Source organism: Trichomycterus rosablanca, unplaced genomic scaffold (assembly GCF_030014385.1).
Source record: "Trichomycterus rosablanca isolate fTriRos1 unplaced genomic scaffold, fTriRos1.hap1 scaffold_136, whole genome shotgun sequence".
NCBI classification, from domain to species: Eukaryota; Metazoa; Chordata; class Actinopteri; order Siluriformes; family Trichomycteridae; genus Trichomycterus; species Trichomycterus rosablanca.
The window spans coordinates 19,361-37,151 of record NW_026946964.1 but is presented as its reverse complement, the minus strand read 5'-3'; the positions used below and the strand labels follow the sequence as shown (position 1 = coordinate 37,151).

The 17,791-nt window shown below is 46.8% G+C and overlaps 15 non-coding genes across 15 annotated transcripts; 6 read left to right on the top strand and 9 right to left on the bottom strand.

Annotated features, from left to right (window-relative positions):
• Positions 1–314: 314 nt before the first annotated feature.
• On the top strand, positions 315–386 carry trnag-ucc (transfer RNA glycine (anticodon UCC)). The gene has a single exon. It is a non-coding gene; the product is annotated as a tRNA-Gly (tRNA).
• A 118-nt stretch (positions 387–504) lies between these two features.
• On the top strand, positions 505–575 carry trnag-gcc (transfer RNA glycine (anticodon GCC)). Its single transcript has one exon. It is a non-coding gene; the product is annotated as a tRNA-Gly (tRNA).
• A 258-nt stretch (positions 576–833) lies between these two features.
• trnad-guc (transfer RNA aspartic acid (anticodon GUC)) lies at positions 834–905 on the bottom strand. Its single transcript has one exon. It is a non-coding gene; the product is annotated as a tRNA-Asp (tRNA).
• Positions 906–2,183: 1,278 nt separating this feature from the next.
• On the top strand, positions 2,184–2,255 carry trnag-ucc (transfer RNA glycine (anticodon UCC)). Its single transcript has one exon. It is a non-coding gene; the product is annotated as a tRNA-Gly (tRNA).
• Positions 2,256–2,757: 502 nt separating this feature from the next.
• Positions 2,758–2,830, bottom strand: trnav-aac (transfer RNA valine (anticodon AAC)). The gene has a single exon. It is a non-coding gene; the product is annotated as a tRNA-Val (tRNA).
• A 108-nt stretch (positions 2,831–2,938) lies between these two features.
• Positions 2,939–3,011, bottom strand: trnav-uac (transfer RNA valine (anticodon UAC)). The gene has a single exon. It is a non-coding gene; the product is annotated as a tRNA-Val (tRNA).
• Positions 3,012–3,115: 104 nt separating this feature from the next.
• Positions 3,116–3,188, bottom strand: trnav-cac (transfer RNA valine (anticodon CAC)). The gene has a single exon. It is a non-coding gene; the product is annotated as a tRNA-Val (tRNA).
• A 946-nt stretch (positions 3,189–4,134) lies between these two features.
• On the top strand, positions 4,135–4,206 carry trnag-ucc (transfer RNA glycine (anticodon UCC)). The gene has a single exon. It is a non-coding gene; the product is annotated as a tRNA-Gly (tRNA).
• Positions 4,207–5,838: 1,632 nt separating this feature from the next.
• trnag-gcc (transfer RNA glycine (anticodon GCC)) lies at positions 5,839–5,909 on the top strand. Its single transcript has one exon. It is a non-coding gene; the product is annotated as a tRNA-Gly (tRNA).
• Positions 5,910–9,607: 3,698 nt separating this feature from the next.
• Positions 9,608–9,679, bottom strand: trnad-guc (transfer RNA aspartic acid (anticodon GUC)). The gene has a single exon. It is a non-coding gene; the product is annotated as a tRNA-Asp (tRNA).
• A 441-nt stretch (positions 9,680–10,120) lies between these two features.
• trnav-cac (transfer RNA valine (anticodon CAC)) lies at positions 10,121–10,193 on the bottom strand. Its single transcript has one exon. It is a non-coding gene; the product is annotated as a tRNA-Val (tRNA).
• A 946-nt stretch (positions 10,194–11,139) lies between these two features.
• On the top strand, positions 11,140–11,211 carry trnae-uuc (transfer RNA glutamic acid (anticodon UUC)). Its single transcript has one exon. It is a non-coding gene; the product is annotated as a tRNA-Glu (tRNA).
• A 4,412-nt stretch (positions 11,212–15,623) lies between these two features.
• Positions 15,624–15,695, bottom strand: trnad-guc (transfer RNA aspartic acid (anticodon GUC)). The gene has a single exon. It is a non-coding gene; the product is annotated as a tRNA-Asp (tRNA).
• An 83-nt stretch (positions 15,696–15,778) lies between these two features.
• On the bottom strand, positions 15,779–15,851 carry trnav-aac (transfer RNA valine (anticodon AAC)). Its single transcript has one exon. It is a non-coding gene; the product is annotated as a tRNA-Val (tRNA).
• Positions 15,852–15,959: 108 nt separating this feature from the next.
• On the bottom strand, positions 15,960–16,032 carry trnav-uac (transfer RNA valine (anticodon UAC)). Its single transcript has one exon. It is a non-coding gene; the product is annotated as a tRNA-Val (tRNA).
• Positions 16,033–17,791: the final 1,759 nt, after the last annotated feature.

Genomic DNA, 17,791 nt, shown 5'->3' with positions numbered 1-17,791 from the left:
GTCTGAATCCCAGCTGTGACATCAGCAAACTCACCGTGCAGCCATTGGAGGAAAGGGGTGTGAAAGCTCTCTGCTAGTCCTGATAGACCAATAATGTGGTGGCACACAGCTGGGGTGATGGTGAAAGCTGTTGTGCAGTTGTTCTCTTTGTTGATGTGATGCAGAGAGATCAGCTGACTGCTAAAAGACCTCCTAGCACAATTACTCACCAAAGAACAAGTCTTGGAGACCAACTCCCCTTCACAGAGCCACAAAGACAAAACCAGCACTTGCTTGCAGCAACGGGTTCTAACAGGGTGGTGCTTTTGTCGCCTGCGTTGGTGGTATAGTGGTGAGCATAGCTGCCTTCCAAGCAGTTGACCCGGGTTCGATTCCCGGCCAACGCATACCCTTTAACCAGTAGGTGCCAAGGGAACAAAAAGTAGCTTGCAACTCCTTTCATATTGCTCGCTGCAACATAATTCCACCATCTCAGCCAGGAAGGTCTGAAGCTGGGCATGTGCAGCATTGGTGGTTCAGTGGTAGAATTCTCGCCTGCCACGCGGGAGGCCCGGGTTCGATTCCCGGCCAATGCATCGACTGCTTTTTCTTCACTAGAGACAAGCTGTAACCTGAGGCAATCTGAAATCCAGCCAAACAGGAGCTGTACACAGGGACAGTGGCCATTCTTCTAATCTCATGGAAAGGCCCTTGTTCTACTTAATGTCACCAAGACCAAACAGTGTTACCTTCAAGAAATGTGCCACGTGCAGTTTGAGAAGACTCAAAAAGAAAATCAGATGCAGACTAGTCACTCTTCCATGCCATGCGCTTAGCGGCAAAAACAATGCCGTCTCCCCGTCGGGGAATCGAACCCCGGTCTTCCGCGTGACAGGCGGAGATACTGTCCACTATACTAACGAGGACGAGCAAACGGGGCATCGATTAGGCATACCTCTCTGAAACCCTCACCACTTGAGGTGAACAGAAAAGCCACCTGCAGCAAAGATGTTTCTGCCCGGTTTCGAACCGGGGACCTTTGCGTGTTAGGCGAACGTGATGACCACTACACTACAGAAACTGAGTAGGGCACTTCCTGGCTGCAGCTTTGTGTCTGGAATAAACTGAAATTCAAAATCTAGATGAAGGAAGAATGTTGTCATGCGAAGCATAAAAAGTCTCAGCTGCTTCTGCCCGGTTTCGAACCGGGGACCTTTCGCGTGTAAAGCGAACGTGATGACCACTACACTAAAGAAACTGCATGCCTCAGCTCAGTGCCACTTGTGTTGCAGCACTCATCAGAGGCTTCACTCATCCAAAGAACTGGCTCAATTCTACTGACTAAGTCATGGGCCATGGGCTTACCAACAACAAAAAGCTAAAGCAGCAAACACGTGTCTGTGTGCCTTTAAAGCAGAGAAAGCTAAATTAGCACTTGCAGCAACACAAAAGCATGGCATCAAAGTGTGAAGCCAGGCAAACGGCACAAGACACAAGCACCCAGTCCCTACAGCTAAGCACAAACTGCAGCTTCCACAAGCAGCCTTTGCTTTATGCTAAATGGCCAAACTGGCTCAGTAACATAAGCCTCCCACTCCAAACTAATTCAGTACAACAAGTGAGAAAGATCTCAGTCATGGTCAATGAAACTTTGAAATGAAACTTACAGATGAGAGAGCAGATTTGCAGAAAGGCACCCAGGTGTTCTCTTGCTTCCACAGGGCTATGAGAGTCTCCTTGCATCCCTGGAAACTTTGCAATGTGCAGCAGAAGGAGTCCAAGCAGTATTCCACTAAAATGAACCTGGGTCTTGCTGGGAGCCTCCACTCATCCACAGGACTTGATCACTTCTACTGGTCCCCTCCCTTTCCAGAAATTCAAAAGCTCTTTGTCTGAATCCCAGCTGTGACATCAGCAAACTCACCGTGCAGCCATTGGAGGAAAGGGGTGTGAAAGCTCTCTGCTAGTCCTGATAGACCAATAATGTGGTGGCACACAGCTGGGGTGATGGTGAAAGCTGTTGTGCAGTTGTTCTCTTTGTTGATGTGATGCAGAGAGATCAGCTGACTGCTAAAAGACCTCCTAGCACAATTACTCACCAAAGAACAAGTCTTGGAGACCAACTCCCCTTCACAGAGCCACAAAGACAAAACCAGCACTTGCTTGCAGCAACGGGTTCTAACAGGGTGGTGCTTTTGTCGCCTGCGTTGGTGGTATAGTGGTGAGCATAGCTGCCTTCCAAGCAATTGACCCGGGTTCGATTCCCGGCCAACGCATACCCTTTAACCAGCAGGTGCCAAGGGAACAAAAAGTAGCTTGCAACTCCTTTCATATTGCTCGCTGCAACATAATTCCACCATCTCAGCCAGGAAGGTCTGAAGCTGGGCATGTGCAGCATTGGTGGTTCAGTGGTAGAATCCAGCCAAACAGGAGCTGTACACAGGGACAGTGGCCATTCTTCTAATCTCATGGAAAGGCCCTTGTTCTACTTAATGTCACCAAGACCAAACAGTGTTACCTTCAAGGAATGTGCCACGTGCAGTTTGAGAAGACTCAAAAAGAAAATCAGATGCAGACTAGTCACTCTTCCATGCCATGCGCTTGGCGGCAAAAACAACGCCTTCTCCCAGTCGGGGAATCGAACCCCGGTCTTCCGCGTGACAGGCGGAGATACTGTCCACTATACTAACGAGGACGAGCAAAAGGGGCATCGATTAGGCATACCTCCCTGAAACTCTCACCACTTGAGGTGAACAGAAAGGCCACCTGCAGCAAAGATGTTTCTGCCCGGTTTCGAACCGGGGACCTTTCGCGTGTTAGGCGAACGTGATGACCACTACACTACAGAAACTAACTGAGTGGGGCACTTCCTGGCTGCAGCTTTGTGTCTGGAATAAACTGAAATTCAAAACCTAGATGAAGGAAGAATGTTGTCATGCGAAGCATAAAAAGTCTCAGCTGCTTCTGCCCGGTTTCGAACCGGGGACCTTTCGCGTGTAAAGCGAACGTGATGACCACTACACTACAGAAACTGAGTCGAGCACCTCCTGGCTGCAGCTTAGTGTCTGGATTAAAAAGGGACTCAAAACACAAATATGGGCAGAAAGTTATCAAGCGATGCATAAAGGGTAAGCATTGTTTCTGCCCGGTTTCGAACCGGGGACCTTTCGCGTGTGAGGCGAACGTGATGACCACTACACTACAGAAACTGCATGCCTCAGCTCAGTGCCACTTGTGTTGCAGCACTCATCAGAGGCTTCACTCATCCAAAGAACTGGCTCAATTCTACTGACTAAGTCATGGGCCATGGGCTTACCAACAACAAAAAGCTAAAGCAGCAAACACGTGTCTGTGTGCCTTTAAAGCAGAGAAAGCAAAAGTAGCACTTGCAGCAACACAAAAGCATGGCATCAAAGTGTGAAGCCAGGCAAACGGCACAAGACACAAGCACCCAGTCCCTACAGCTAAGCACAAACTGCAGCTTCCACAAGCAGCCTTTGCATTATGCTAAATGGCCAAACTGGCTCAGTAACATAAGCCTCCCACTCTAAACTAATTCAGTACAACAAGTGAGAAAGATCTCAGTCATGGTCAATGAAACTTTGAAATGAAACTTACAGATGAGAGAGCAGATTTGCAGAAAGGCACCCAGGTGTTCTCCTGCTTCCACAGGGCTATGAGAGTCTCCTTGCATCCCTGGAAACTTTGCAATGTGCAGCAGAAGGAGTCCAAGCAGTATTCCACTAAAATGAACCTGGGTCTTGCTGGGAGCCTCCACTCATCCACAGGACTTGATCACTTCTACTGGTCCCCTCCCTTTCCAGAAATTCAAAAGCTCTTTGTCTGAATCCCAGCTGTGACATCAGCAAACTCACCGTGCAGCCATTGGAGAAAAGCGGTGTGAAAGCTCTCTGCTAGTCCTGATAGACCAATAATGTGGTGGCACACAGCTGTGGTGATGGTGAAAGCTGTTGTGCAGTTGTTCTCTTTGTTGATGTGATGCAGAGAGATCAGCTGACTGCTAAAAGACCTCCTAGCACAATTACTCACCAAAGAACATGTCTTGGAGACCAACTCCCCTTCACAGAGCCACAAAGACAAAACCAGCACTTGCTTGCAGCAACGGGTTCTAACAGGGTGGTGCTTTTGTCGCCTGCGTTGGTGGTATAGTGGTGAGCATAGCTGCCTTCCAAGCAGTCGACCCGGGTTCGATTCCCGGCCAACGCATACCCTTTAACCAGCAGGTGCCAAGGGAACAAAAAGTAGCTTGCAACTCCTTTCATATTGCTCGCTGCAACATAATTCCACCATCTCAGCCAGGAAGGTCTGAAGCTGGGCATGTGCAGCATTGGTGGTTCAGTGGTAGAATCCAGCCAAACAGGAGCTGTACACAGGGACAGTGGCCATTCTTCTAATCTCATGGAAAGGCCCTTGTTCTACTTAATTTTTTGTTTGAGAAGTTTGAGAAGTTTGAGAAGACTCAAAAAGAAAATCAGATGCAGACTAGTCACTCTTCCATGCCATGCGCTTAGCGGCAAAAACAATGCCTTCTCCCAGTCGGGGAATCGAACCCCGGTCTTCCGCGTGACAGGTGGAGATACTGTCCACTATACTAACGAGGACGAGCAAAAGGGGCATCGATTAGGCATACCTCCCTGAAACTCTCACCACTTGAGGTGAACAGAAAGGCCACCTGCAGCAAAGATGTTTCTGCCCGGTTTGGAACCGGGGACCTTTCGCGTGTGAGGCGAACGTGATGACCACTACACTACAGAAACTGCATGCCTCAGCTCAGTGCCACTTGTGTTGCAGCACTCATCAGAGGCTTCACTCATCCAAAGAACTGGCTCAATTCTACTGACTAAGTCATGGGCCATGGGCTTACCAACAACAAAAAGCTAAAGCAGCAAACACGTGTCTGTGTGCCTTTAAAGCAGAGAAAGCAAAAGTAGCACTTGCAGCAACACAAAAGCATGGCATCAAAGTGTGAAGCCAGGCAAACGGCACAAGACACAAGCACCCAGTCCCTACAGCTAAGCACAAACTGCAGCTTCCACAAGCAGCCTTTGCATTATGCTAAATGGCCAAACTGGCTCAGTAACATAAGCCTCCCACTCTAAACTAATTCAGTACAACAAGTGAGAAAGATCTCAGTCATGGTCAATGAAACTTTGAAATGAAACTTACAGATGAGAGAGCAGATTTGCAGAAAGGCACCCAGGTGTTCTCCTGCTTCCACAGGGCTATGAGAGTCTCCTTGCATCCCTGGAAACTTTGCAATGTGCAGCAGAAGGAGTCCAAGCAGTATTCCACTAAAATGAACCTGGGTCTTGCTGGGAGCCTCCACTCATCCACAGGACTTGATCACTTCTACTGGTCCCCTCCCTTTCCAGAAATTCAAAAGCTCTTTGTCTGAATCCCAGCTGTGACATCAGCAAACTCACCGTGCAGCTATTGGAGGAAAGGGGTGTGAAAGCTCTCTGCTTGTCCTGATAGACCAATAATGTGGTGGCACACAGCTGTGGTGATGGTGAAAGCTGTTGTGCAGTTGTTCTCTTTGTTGATGTGATGCAGAGAGATCAGCTGACTGCTAAAAGACCTCCTAGCACAATTACTCACCAAAGAACATGTCTTGGAGACCAACTCCCCTTCACAGAGCCACAAAGACAAAACCAGCACTTGCTTGCAGCAACGGGTTCTAACAGGGTGGTGCTTTTGTCGCCTGCGTTGGTGGTATAGTGGTGAGCATACCCGGCCAACGCATACCCTTTAACCAGCAGGTGCCAAGGGAACAAAAAGTTGCTTGAAACTCCTTTCATATTGCTCGCTGCAACATAATTCCACCATCGAAGCCAGGAAGCATTGGTGGTTCAGTGGTAGAATTCTCGCCTGCCACGCGGGAGGTCCGGGTTCGATTCCCGGCCAATGCATCGACTGCTTTTTCTTCACTAGAGACAAGCTGTAACCTGAGGCAATCTGAAATCCAGCCAAACAGGAGCTGTACACAGGGACAGTGGCCATTCTTCTAATCTCATGGAAAGGCCCTTGTTCTACTTAATGTCACCAAGACCAAACAGTGTTACCTTCAAGGAATGTGCCACGTGCAGTTTGAGAAGACTCAAAAAGAAAATCAGATGCAGACTAGTCACTCTTCCATGCCATGCGCTTAGCGGCATCTTTGGCGCCGCGGATGTGGCTGCCTGTTGCAACAGCTCCTGCTCATGTTTGAGTTTTTTCTACTTTTTTCCTTTCTTGTACGTACTTAAGTTTTTCCTTTTTGTTAGCTAAGTGTTTGTACTTGTTTTTATGCACAATGGACACCAAACTTGTGCTTGTTATTGTTTTTGCACTATTTTTTTCGCTGTTTACGATTGTGTCTGGAGATCCCTTGCGGAGCCACGCTCCTATTGTTTACACCAGGGATCAGCTGTTAGCGCTTAGCAACACAGCTGTGCTACCGCATGAGAGGCACGACATCCCCCGCGAGCTGAGGAGGAGGAAGCGGGGGAGACGGGCTGGAGCTCTACGTCGGGATAGAAAGAGACGTTGTAAACCGGTTCTTCCTTCCATCGTTATGGGGAACGTAAGATCTCTCACCAATAAGATGGACGAGCTGACGGCGCTAACGCGGCATCAGAGGGAGTATCGGGAGTGTAGCGTTATGGTGTTTACAGAGTCCTGGCTCAACACGCTCATCCCGGACACGCTCGTATCTCTGGACGGCTTTCACCTCATCCGAGCGGACAGGACAGCGGAGAGCGGTAAGAGGAAGGGAGGAGGACTGGCAGTATTTGTGAATGAAAGATGGTGTAACTCTGGGCACATCGCTATTAAGGAACAGATCTGCTGTAAGAACATTGAACTGTTAGCCGTTAGCATGAGACCGTACTATCTCCCGAGGGAATTCTCGCACGTTATTGCGATAGCTGCGTATGTCCCGCCCTCTGCTAACGCTGACGCTGCCTGTGACGTCCTGCACGCAGCTGTGTGCAGGCTGCAGACACAGCACCCACAAGCCCTCCTTCTCATCTCAGGAGACTTTAATCATGTTTCTCCATCCTCCACTCTGTCCACCTTCACACAATATGTAACCTGCCACACCAGAGACAATAAAATACTGGACTTGTTTTATGCCAACACTAAGGAGGCTTATAACTCATCACCTCTCCCTCCCCTTGGAAGATCTGATCACAATCTGGTTCATCTTCTGCCGGTGTACAAACCCCTTGTGCACAGAGAACCAGCAGTCACCCGCACAGTTAAGAAATGGTCTAAGGAGACTGAAGAGGCTCTAAAGGACTGTTTTGAAACAACAGTGTGGGAAGAACTGTGTGACCCTAATGGGGAGGACATTGACAGTCTCACTCATTGCATCACGGATTATGTCAACTTCTGTGTGGAGAACACTGTCCCCACCAAGACTGTTCGGTGTTTCTCCAACAATAAGCCATGGATAAATCCTGACATAAAGGCTCTCCTAAAAAAGAAAAAGAGGGCCTTCAGATCGGGCGATAAGGATGAGCTGAAAGCTGTGCAGAGAGAACTGAGAAGGAAGATCAGAGAGGGGAAAGCTGGCTACAGGAAGAAGCTGGAAGAAGAACTACAGCAGAAAAATGTCAGTGGAGTTTGGAAAGGCCTTAAAACCATCTCTGGTCACAAGAAGCCCGACTCCCAGGTGGTGGGGGACCAGAAGTGGGTGAACGAACTCAATTTGTTCTTCAATAGATTTGATCACTCACATGTCCATCCCCCTACACAGACATCACAGCTGTACCCCCTTTCTGTGGCACCACCAACATGCTGCCCTCCCCCGTCTCTCACACTCACGCCCTTATCACAGCCACCCCCTACTGGTTCATCTGCTGGCAACTTTAACTTCCCATTCACGCACTCCAACACCCAGCCTCCATGCTCCAATCTGTCCTTCACAACAGCCCAGGTGAGGAATGAGCTGAAGAAAATCAAAGTGAAGAAAGCTGCGTGTCCAGATGGCATCAGTGCCAGGCTCCTCAAGTCCTGTGCAGATCAGCTGTGCGGGGTAGTCGAGCACATGTTTAACCTGAGTCTGAAGCTGGGAAGAGTACCACAGCTGTGGAAAACATCTTGTGTGGTACCTGTGCCAAAAACACAGCACCCAAAGGACCTAAACAGCTACAGACCGGTGGCACTGACTTCACATTTGATGAAATCACTGGAGAGGCTGGTCCTTACCCATCTCCGCCCTCTGGTGAACCCATCCATGGACCCTCTTCAGTTTGCTTACCAGCCTGGCGTTGGGGTGGATGATGCCATCATCCATCTGTTACACGGAGCTCTTTCTCACCTGGAGAAGCCTGGGAGCACTGTGAGAATAACCTTCTTCGATTTCTCCAGTGCTTTTAACACCATACGGCCGGGGCTCCTGAAGGACAAACTGGATCATGTTGGAGTGGACAGTCACCTGTCCAATTGGATACTGGACTACCTCAGCAACCGACCACAGTATCTGAGGGCACGGGACTGTGTGTCTGATATGGTGGTCAGCAGCACAGGGGCCCCTCAGGGAACGGTCTTGGCACCATTCCTCTTCACCCTGTACACGGCTGACTTCATGTACAGATCACCGGACTGTCACCTCCAGAAGTTCTCTGATGACTCAGCAATTGTCGGACTTATAAACAATGACGAGGACAGCGAGTACAGAGAACTGATCCAGGACTTCATGGACTGGTGTCTGCTGAACCACCTCCAGTTAAACGTGGGGAAGACCAAAGAACTGGTGGTGGATTTCCGCAGGTGCAGGTCCACCTTGCCACCGGTGAACATCCAAGGAATGGACATTGAGAGAGTGGACTCTTATAAGTACCTGGGTGTTCATCTAAACAACAAACTGGACTGGTCAGTTAACACTAACACACTTTATAAAAAAGGTCAGAGTAGACTCTACCTACTCAGGAGACTGAGGTCATTTGGAGTGCGGGGGGCACTCCTAAGGACTTTCTTTGACACAGTGGTGGCATCAGCCATCTTTTACGGAGTGGTATGCTGGGGCAGTAGCATCTCTACAGCGGACAGGAAGAGACTGAACAAACTCATTAAGAGGGCCGGCTCTGTCCTGGGGAGCCCCTTAGACCCAGTGCAGGTGGTGGGAGACAGAAGGATGTTAGCCAAGCTGGCATCCATGCTGGAGAATGATTCCCACCCCATGCATGAGACTCTGGCAGCACTGGGCAGCTCCTTCAGTGACAGGCTGCTTCACCCTAAATGTGGGAAGGAGCGGTACCGTAGGTCCTTCCTTCCTGCTGCTGTTAGATTATACAACCAGCACTGCTCCAGATAGATCACACACACACTTTAAATTATTATTCATTAAAATGTGCAATTTTTTTTCCCCCATGTGTAACTATTACAATGTGCAATATTCTCACGTGCAGTTATTGTAAATATTTGTAAATATTTTTAGAGTTTTCTGACTTTTTATTATTATTGTTATACATTGTACTATTTTTATTTTTTTTTTTTTATCGTCTATTTTTATTTTTTTACTGAGTGCTGTACTATCCCTTTGCTGCTGCAACAATGTGAATTTCCCCATTGTGGGACTAATAAAGGATTATCTTATCTTATCTTATCTTAAAAACAATGCCGTCTCCCCGTCGGGGAATCGAACCCCGGTCTTCCGCATGACAGGCGGAGATACTGTCCACTATACTAACGAGGACGAGCAAAAGGGGCATCGATTAGGCATACCTCCCTGAAACTCTCACCACTTGAGGTGAACAGAAAGGCCACCTGCAGCAAAGATGTTTCTGCCCGGTTTCGAACCGAGGACCTTTCGCGTGTTAGGCGAACGTGATGACCACTACACTACAGGAACTAACTGAGTGGGGCACTTCCTGGCTGCAGCTTTGTGTCTGGAATAAACTGAAATTCAAAACCTAGATGAAGGAAGAATGTTGTCATGCGAAGCATAAAAAGTCTTAGCTGCTTCTGCCCGGTTTCGAACCGGGGACCTTTCGCGTGTTAGGCGAACGTGATGACCACTACACTACAGAAACTGAGTCGAGCACCTCCTGGCTGCAGCTTAGTGTCTGGATTAAAAAGGGACTCAAAACACAAATATGGGCAGAAAGTTATCAAGCGATGCATAAAGGGTAAGCATTGTTTCTGCCCGGTTTCGAACCGGGGACCTTTCGCGTGTGAAGCGAACGTGATGACCACTACACTACAGAAACTGCATGCCTCAGCTCAGTGCCACTTGTGTTGCAGCACTCATCAGAGGCTTCACTCATCCAAAGAACTGGCTCAATTCTACTGACTAAGTCATGGGCCATGGGCTTACCAACAACAAAAAGCTAAAGCAGCAAACACGTGTCTGTGTGCCTTTAAAGCAGAGAAAGCAAAAGTAGCACTTGCAGCAACACAAAAGCATGGCATCAAAGTGTGAAGCCAGGCAAACGGCACAAGACACAAGCACCCAGTCCCTACAGCTAAGCACAAACTGCAGCTTCCACAAGCAGCCTTTGCATTATGCTAAATGGCCAAACTGGCTCAGTAACATAAGCCTCCCACTCCAAACTAATTCAGTACAACAAGTGAGAAAGATCTCAGTCATGGTCAATGAAACTTTGAAATGAAACTTACAGATGAGAGAGCAGATTTGCAGAAAGGCACCCAGGTGTTCTCCTGCTTCCACAGGGCTATGAGAGTCTTCTTGCATCCCTGGAAACTTTGCAATGTGCAGCAGAAGGAGTCCAAGCAGTATTCCACTAAAATGAACCTGGGTCTTGCTGGGAGCCTCCACTCATCCACAGGACTTGATCACTTCTACTGGTCCCCTCCCTTTCCAGAAATTCAAAAGCTCTTTGTCTGAATCCCAGCTGTGACATCAGCAAACTCACCGTGCAGCCATTGGAGGAAAGGGGTGTGAAAGCTCTCTGCTAGTCCTGATAGACCAATAATGTGGTGGCACACAGCTGGGGTGATGGTGAAAGCTGTTGTGCAGTTGTTCTCTTTGTTGATGTGATGCAGAGAGATCAGCTGACTGCTAAAAGACCTCCTAGCACAATTACTCACCAAAGAACAAGTCTTGGAGACCAACTCCCCTTCACAGAGCCACAAAGACAAAACCAGCACTTCCTTGCAGCAACGGGTTCTAACAGGGTGGTGCTTTTGTCGCCTGCGTTGGTGGTATAGTGGTGAGCATAGCTGCCTTTCAAACAGTTGACCCGGGTTCGATTCCCTGCCAACGCATACCCTTTAACCAGCAGGTGCCAAGGGAACAAAAAGTAGCTTGCAACTCCTTTCATATTGCTCGCTGCAACATAATTCCACCATCTCAGCCAGGAAGGTCTGAAGCTGGGCATGTGCAGCATTGGTGGTTCAGTGGTAGAATCCAGCCAAACAGGAGCTGTACACAGGGACAGTGGCCATTCTTCTAATCTCATGGAAAGGCCCTTGTTCTACTTAATGTCACCAAGACCAAACAGTGTTACCTTCAAGGAATGTGCCACGTGCAGTTTGAGAAGACTCAAAAAGAAAATCAGATGCAGACTAGTCACTCTTCCAGGCCATGCGCTTAGCGGCAAAAACAATGCCGACTCCTCGTCGGGGAATCGAACCCCGGTCTTTAAGCAGAGAAAGCAAAAGTAGCACTTGCAGCAACACAAAAGTATGGCATCAAAGTGTGAAGCCAGGCAAACGGCACAAGACACAAGCACCCAGTCCCTACAGCTAAGCACAAACTGCAGCTTCCACAAGCAGCCTTTGCTTTATGCTAAATGGCCAAACTGGCTCAGTAACATAAGCCTCCCACTCCAAACTAATTCAGTACAACAAGTGAGAAAGATCTCAGTCATGGTCAATGAAACTTTGAAAAGAAACTTACAGATGAGAGAGCAGATTTGCAGAAAGGCACCCAGGTGTTCTCCTGCTTCCACAGGGCTATGAGAGTCTCCTTGCATCCCTGGAAACTTTGCAATGTGCAGCAGAAGGAGTCCAAGCAGTATTCCACTAAAATGAACCTGGGTCTTGCTGGGAGCCTCCACTCATCCACAGGACTTGATCACTTCTACTGGTCCCCTCCCTTTCCAGAAATTCAAAAGAGGCTTGTTCGACTTAACCCGGCGCTGCGCAGACCGATCGCCGCCTGGCTCGGTACGGTGCATGCCGGTTAGTTTTTTTTGTCCGACTTGCGTCGGCGCCACCGGCGCGTCACGATGACAGACTGGTTATAATCTCGCGAGAGCGGCGCGGCTGCAGGCGGTGGAACCGGTCCCTGCAGTTGCTCTCCACGGGCTGCGCTGCCTGAGAGACGGCTTGATGACGACAGAGCTTAATCCTCATTGGCTAGAAGCTCCGCTGAATCCTCTGGCGGTTGTTTCGTTTCATTCTAAAATGTAAATCTCAGTTTATTTGTCTTAAAGACCTGATATGTGCGAAATACTATCATGCTTTCTAGTAGCATGACAGTTTATTTTCGTACAAATTGCAACATATGTCATAATTATCATTCCATATCATGAAAAGACTCAAGTAGGCTACCTGATATTCTTTAATGTAACAGATCTTTTTATCTTGATGTTTTTCTAGAACTTCTGATGGTTCTTGTCTTCTAATTTTATTAATATAAAGCAATCTGAATTGCTTTAATATTTTATATCTTAACTGTTTTAATACCACTATCACTATTACACTTTGATTTATTTTTCATTCTTCTCTGTAAACTTTGTAAACATTTTAAATATGCTACATAAATAAAAATGTGTGGATGTGCATGGTGTCATGTTTCTTTACAAGAACCAAGGCCAGAAGGTAAGCTGTTCTGGAAGAACAAAACAATCTTGTTCAGATGATGATTGTGTTAAGAGATTCATCTTCAATAAACCACAGCCACTATTCATCATCAATGCCTAAATAACTGATGTGTCCATGCTCGAAGAAGCACAAACTTCTACACAATTGTACAATGTACTTATTAACCACATTATTCATTAGCGACTCATACTGGGCACATTGGTGAGCATACTGAAGTTTACTGTTTAACAATGCATCTATAAAATACAGTGGTGTGCGAACATTTGGGCACCCTGGTCACAATTACTGTTACTGTGAACAGTTAAGCAAGTTGAACATAAAATGATCTCCAACAGGCATGAAGTTAAAGATGACACAAAACATTTTTTTTGTTATGTCTCTATAATAAACTGCATCTTGGTTGTGAGGTTGTAGTGAATGCTGTTCATCATTCTCTTCATCCTGCACATCATCACCTTGGTCTCCTGGCTCCAAGCAAACATTGTGTAGAATGCAACAAGCTGACACTGCTGAGCTGATGGACTGGACATTCCTCATGTGCAGGCATCAGAGTCTCCTAAACTTTGCTTTCAGAAATCCAGTGAGAATGATAGAATAGAACTGTTTCCTGTTAAAATATGCCAGGGGGTTGTCACAGTGTGGCTTCTGAATATGAATGTGGCATCCATCTACTGCACAGATAGTGTTTGGAAATCCAGCTGCTTGAAAGCCTAACAAAGAATTGTGCAGGGTTTGTCCTAAAGGACAGGAAATGTGGTGTGCCATGTGTGTATTTACCAGAGTACAAAACTCATGGAGATGTTTGGCAAGAGTGGATTTTGTGATACTGAATCGGTCTGAAATACCCCTATATGACTCCTGGTTCGAGTGTCCATAGACAGGCTAGGACACTCTTTGTCAGTGGCAATTTTGTTTGCTGTGGATTCATATAGACAGGGCCAAACGTGTTTATAAGATCCTAAATAGTAAGTGAGAGAAAAGACGGTTATCATGATAACATCTGGATGATTATGTGGCTTCCACATACTCTACGTACCTCCACTTGTCCTTTGGTGAGTCTGAAATGACCTCTAAATTCTGAGAGACTATAGAGGGGGACAACATCCTCTACAAAATGTTGTGTTTTTGGAACAAGCCTAAAGAAGGGTAAATGTGATTAATTCCTTACGTAGACAAAATAATTATATAGACCAGGGGTCCTCAAACTTTTTAACCAAAGGGCCAGATTACTGTTCTTCAGTGTTTCGGGGGCCGGACCGCAGGTGAAATAGTAAACACACCCAAAAAAGCTATTTACTATGTATACTGGATGTATTGTCTGTGCTTTGTATAATTGTACTTCATAATGGTAATGCAGAAATTGTATTTATTTCAATAATTTCCATTATCCTTCCTCATACAGTGTGAACTGTGAGTCTGCTTTTGCCTGACGACAGTAAGCGTCAGGTTCCATATTTGTTACTGCCAGTCATAATAGCTAATAAATGTTGATCAGTGAGTCTGGATCTGGTTGGAGATTTAAGGTGTTTCAACTTCGAAAAAGTCTGCTCACAGAAGCATCGGGCCGTAGTTTGATGACCCCTGATATAGACAGTTTGGACTTTAAGCCACTTTGACACAATATAATTGCAGTCTATTTACCATATACACAACCATAATGATTAAGGTCTGATTGAGTGCACTTTATAATTTCCATCTAATTATTTTTGGAACACTTTTACATTGTTTATCACATTCACAGATTCTACCTTGAACAAATTATATATTTGGAATTATGTATTCTTACGTTTTCATGTGAAATGTTTCAATAGTCTTGAAAAATAGGCTACTTAGTTAAGGTCTATTTATTTAAATTGTTGTAGACAGATATTTAAATCTATTCATTAACATAAATATGTGTTTGATAACATGTTTGTTAGAACTTTTCTTTCTTTTTTTTCAATCTACAATCTACAAGATAAATGAATGATGAGTAAAACTATATTTATTTACAGAAACTTATTTTGACACTTTATGGTCATCTATATTCACCACTATGGATTTGGAAAACAAACGCTGGGCTTAACCTGCTCAATGATCAAGAATGTTTAGTTCGATTTTAGTTAGATTCGCTTCATCAGCCACGCAGAACGCAAACGCCACGAGATCCGCTGTAGCTCACGTGGGTTGCAGGTGGCGACTGTCCGACTTGACGGCTTTCTTTTAACCTCCTCCCCCAACTGCAACCGGCAGCTCTCGCTGACCACCAAGGCGAGGCGCAGTTCATCTCGAACAAGCCTAAGCTCTTTGTCTGAATCCCAGCTGTGACATCAGCAAACTCACCGTGCAGCCATTGGAGGAAAGGGGTGTGAAAGCTCTCTGCTAGTCCTGATAGACCAATAATGTGGTGGCACACAGCTGGGGTGATGGTGAAAGCTGTTGTGCAGTTGTTCTCTTTGTTGATGTGATGCAGAGAGATCAGCTGACTGCTAAAAGACCTCCTAGCACAATTACTCACCAAAGAACAAGTCTTGGAGACCAACTCCCCTTCACAGAGCCACAAAGACAAAACCAGCACTTGCTTGCAGCAACGGGTTCTAACAGGGTGGTGCTTTTGTCGCCTGCGTTGGTGGTATAGTGGTGAGCATCTGAGGCAATCTGAAATAGAGCCAAACAGGAGCTGTACACAGGGACAGTGGCCATTCTTCTTATCTCATGGAAAGGCCCTTGTTCTACTTAATGTCACCAAGACCAAACAGTGTTACCTTCAAGGAATGTGCCACGTGCAGTTTGAGAAGACTCAAAAAGAAAATCAGATGCAGACTAGTCACTCTTCCATGCCATGCGCTTAGCGGCAAAAACAATGCCTTCTCCCCGTCGGGGAATCGAACCCCGGTCTTCCGCGTGACAGGCGGAGATACTGTCCACTATACTAACGAGGACGAGCAATAAGGGCATCGATTAGGCATACCTCCCTGAAACTCTCACCACTTGAGGTGAACAGAAAGGCCACCTGCAGCAAAGATGTTTCTGCCCGGTTTCGAACCGGGGACCTTTCGCGTGTTAGGCGAACGTGATGACCACTACACTACAGAAACTAACTGAGTGGGGCACTTCCTGGCTGCAGCTTTGTGTCTGGAATAAACTGAAATTCAAAACCTAGATGAAGGAAGAATGTTGTCATGCGAAGCATAAAAAGTCTCAGCTGCTTCTGCCCGGTTTCGAACCGGGGACCTTTCGCGTGTAAAGCCAACGTGATGACCACTACACTACAGAAACTGAGATGGGCTTCTCCTGGCTGCAGCTTAGTGTCTGGATTAAAAAGGGACTCAAAACAAACATATGGGCAGAAAGTTATCAAGCGATGCAGAAAGGGTAAGCATTGTTTCTGCCCGGTTTCGAACCGGAGACCTTTCGCATGTGAGGCGAACGTGATGACCACTACACTACAGAAACTGCATGCCTCAGCTCAGTGCCACTTGTGTTGCAGCACTCATCAGAGGCTTCACTCATCCAAAGAACTGGCTCAATTCTACTGACTAAGTCATGGGCCATGGGCTTACCAACAACAAAAAGCTAAAGCAGCAAACACGTGTCTGTGTGCCTTTAAAGCAGAGAAAGCAAAAGTAGCACTTGCAGCAACACAAAAGCATGGCATCAAAGTGTGAAGCCAGGCAAACGGCACAAGACACAAGCACCCAGTCCCCACAGCTAAGCACAAACTGCATCTTCCACAAGCAGCCTTTGCTTCATGCTAAATGGCCAAACTGGCTCAGTAACATAAGCCTCCCATTCCAAACTAATTCAGTACAACAAGTGAGAAAGATCTCAGTCATGGTCAATGAAACTTTGAAATGAAACTTACAGATGAGAGAGCAGATTTGCAGAAAGGCACCCAGGTGTTCTCCTGCTTCCACAGGGCTATGAGAGTCTCCTTGCATCCCTGGAAACTTTGCAATGTGCAGCAGAAGGAGTCCAAGCAGTATTCCACTAAAATGAACCTGGGTCTTGCTGGGAGCCTCCACTCATCCACAGGACTTGATCACTTCTACTGGTCCCCTCCCTTTCCAGAAATTCAAAAGCTCTTTGTCTGAATCCCAGCTGTGACATCAGCAAACTCACCGTGCAGCCATTGGAGGAAAGGGGTGTGAAAGCTCTCTGCTAGTCCTGATAGACCAATAATGTGGTGGCACACAGCTGGGGTGATGGTGAAAGCTGTTGTGCAGTTGTTCTCTTTGTTGATGTGATGCAGAGAGATCAGCTGACTGCTAAAAGACCTCCTAGCACAATTACTCACCAAAGAACAAGTCTTGGAGACCAACTCCCCTTCACAGAGCCACAAAGACAAAACCAGCACTTGCTTGCAGCAACGGGTTCTAACAGGGTGGTGCTTTTGTCGCCTGCGTTGGTGGTATAGTGGTGAGCATAGCTGCCTTCCAAGCAGTTGACCCGGGTTAGATTCCCAGCCAACGCATACCCTTTAACCAGCAGGTGCCAAGGGAACAAAAAGTAGCTTGCAACTACTTTCATATTGCTCGCTGCAACATAATTCCACCATCTCAGCCAGGAAGGTCTGAAGCTGGGAATGTGCAGCATTGGTGGTTCAGTGGTAGAATCCAGCCAAACAGGAGCTGTACACAGGGACAGTGGCCATTCTTCTAATCTCATGGAAAGGCCCTTGTTCTACTTAATGTCACCAAGACCAAACAGTGTTACCTTCAAGGAATGTGCCACGTGCAGTTTGAGAAGACTCAAAAAGAAAATCAGATGCAGACTAGTCACTCTTCCATGCCATGCGCTTAGCGGCATCTTTGGCGCCGCGGATGTGGCTGCCTGTTGCAACAGCTCCTGCTCATGTTTGAGTTTTTTCTACTTTTTTCCTTTCTTGTAAGTACTTAAGTTTTTCCTTTTTGTTAGCTAAGTGTTTGTACTTGTTTTTATGCACAATGGACACCAAACTTGTGCTTGTTATTGTTTTTGCACTATTTTTTTCGCTGTTTACGACTGTGTCTGGAGATCCCTTGCGGAGCCACGCTCC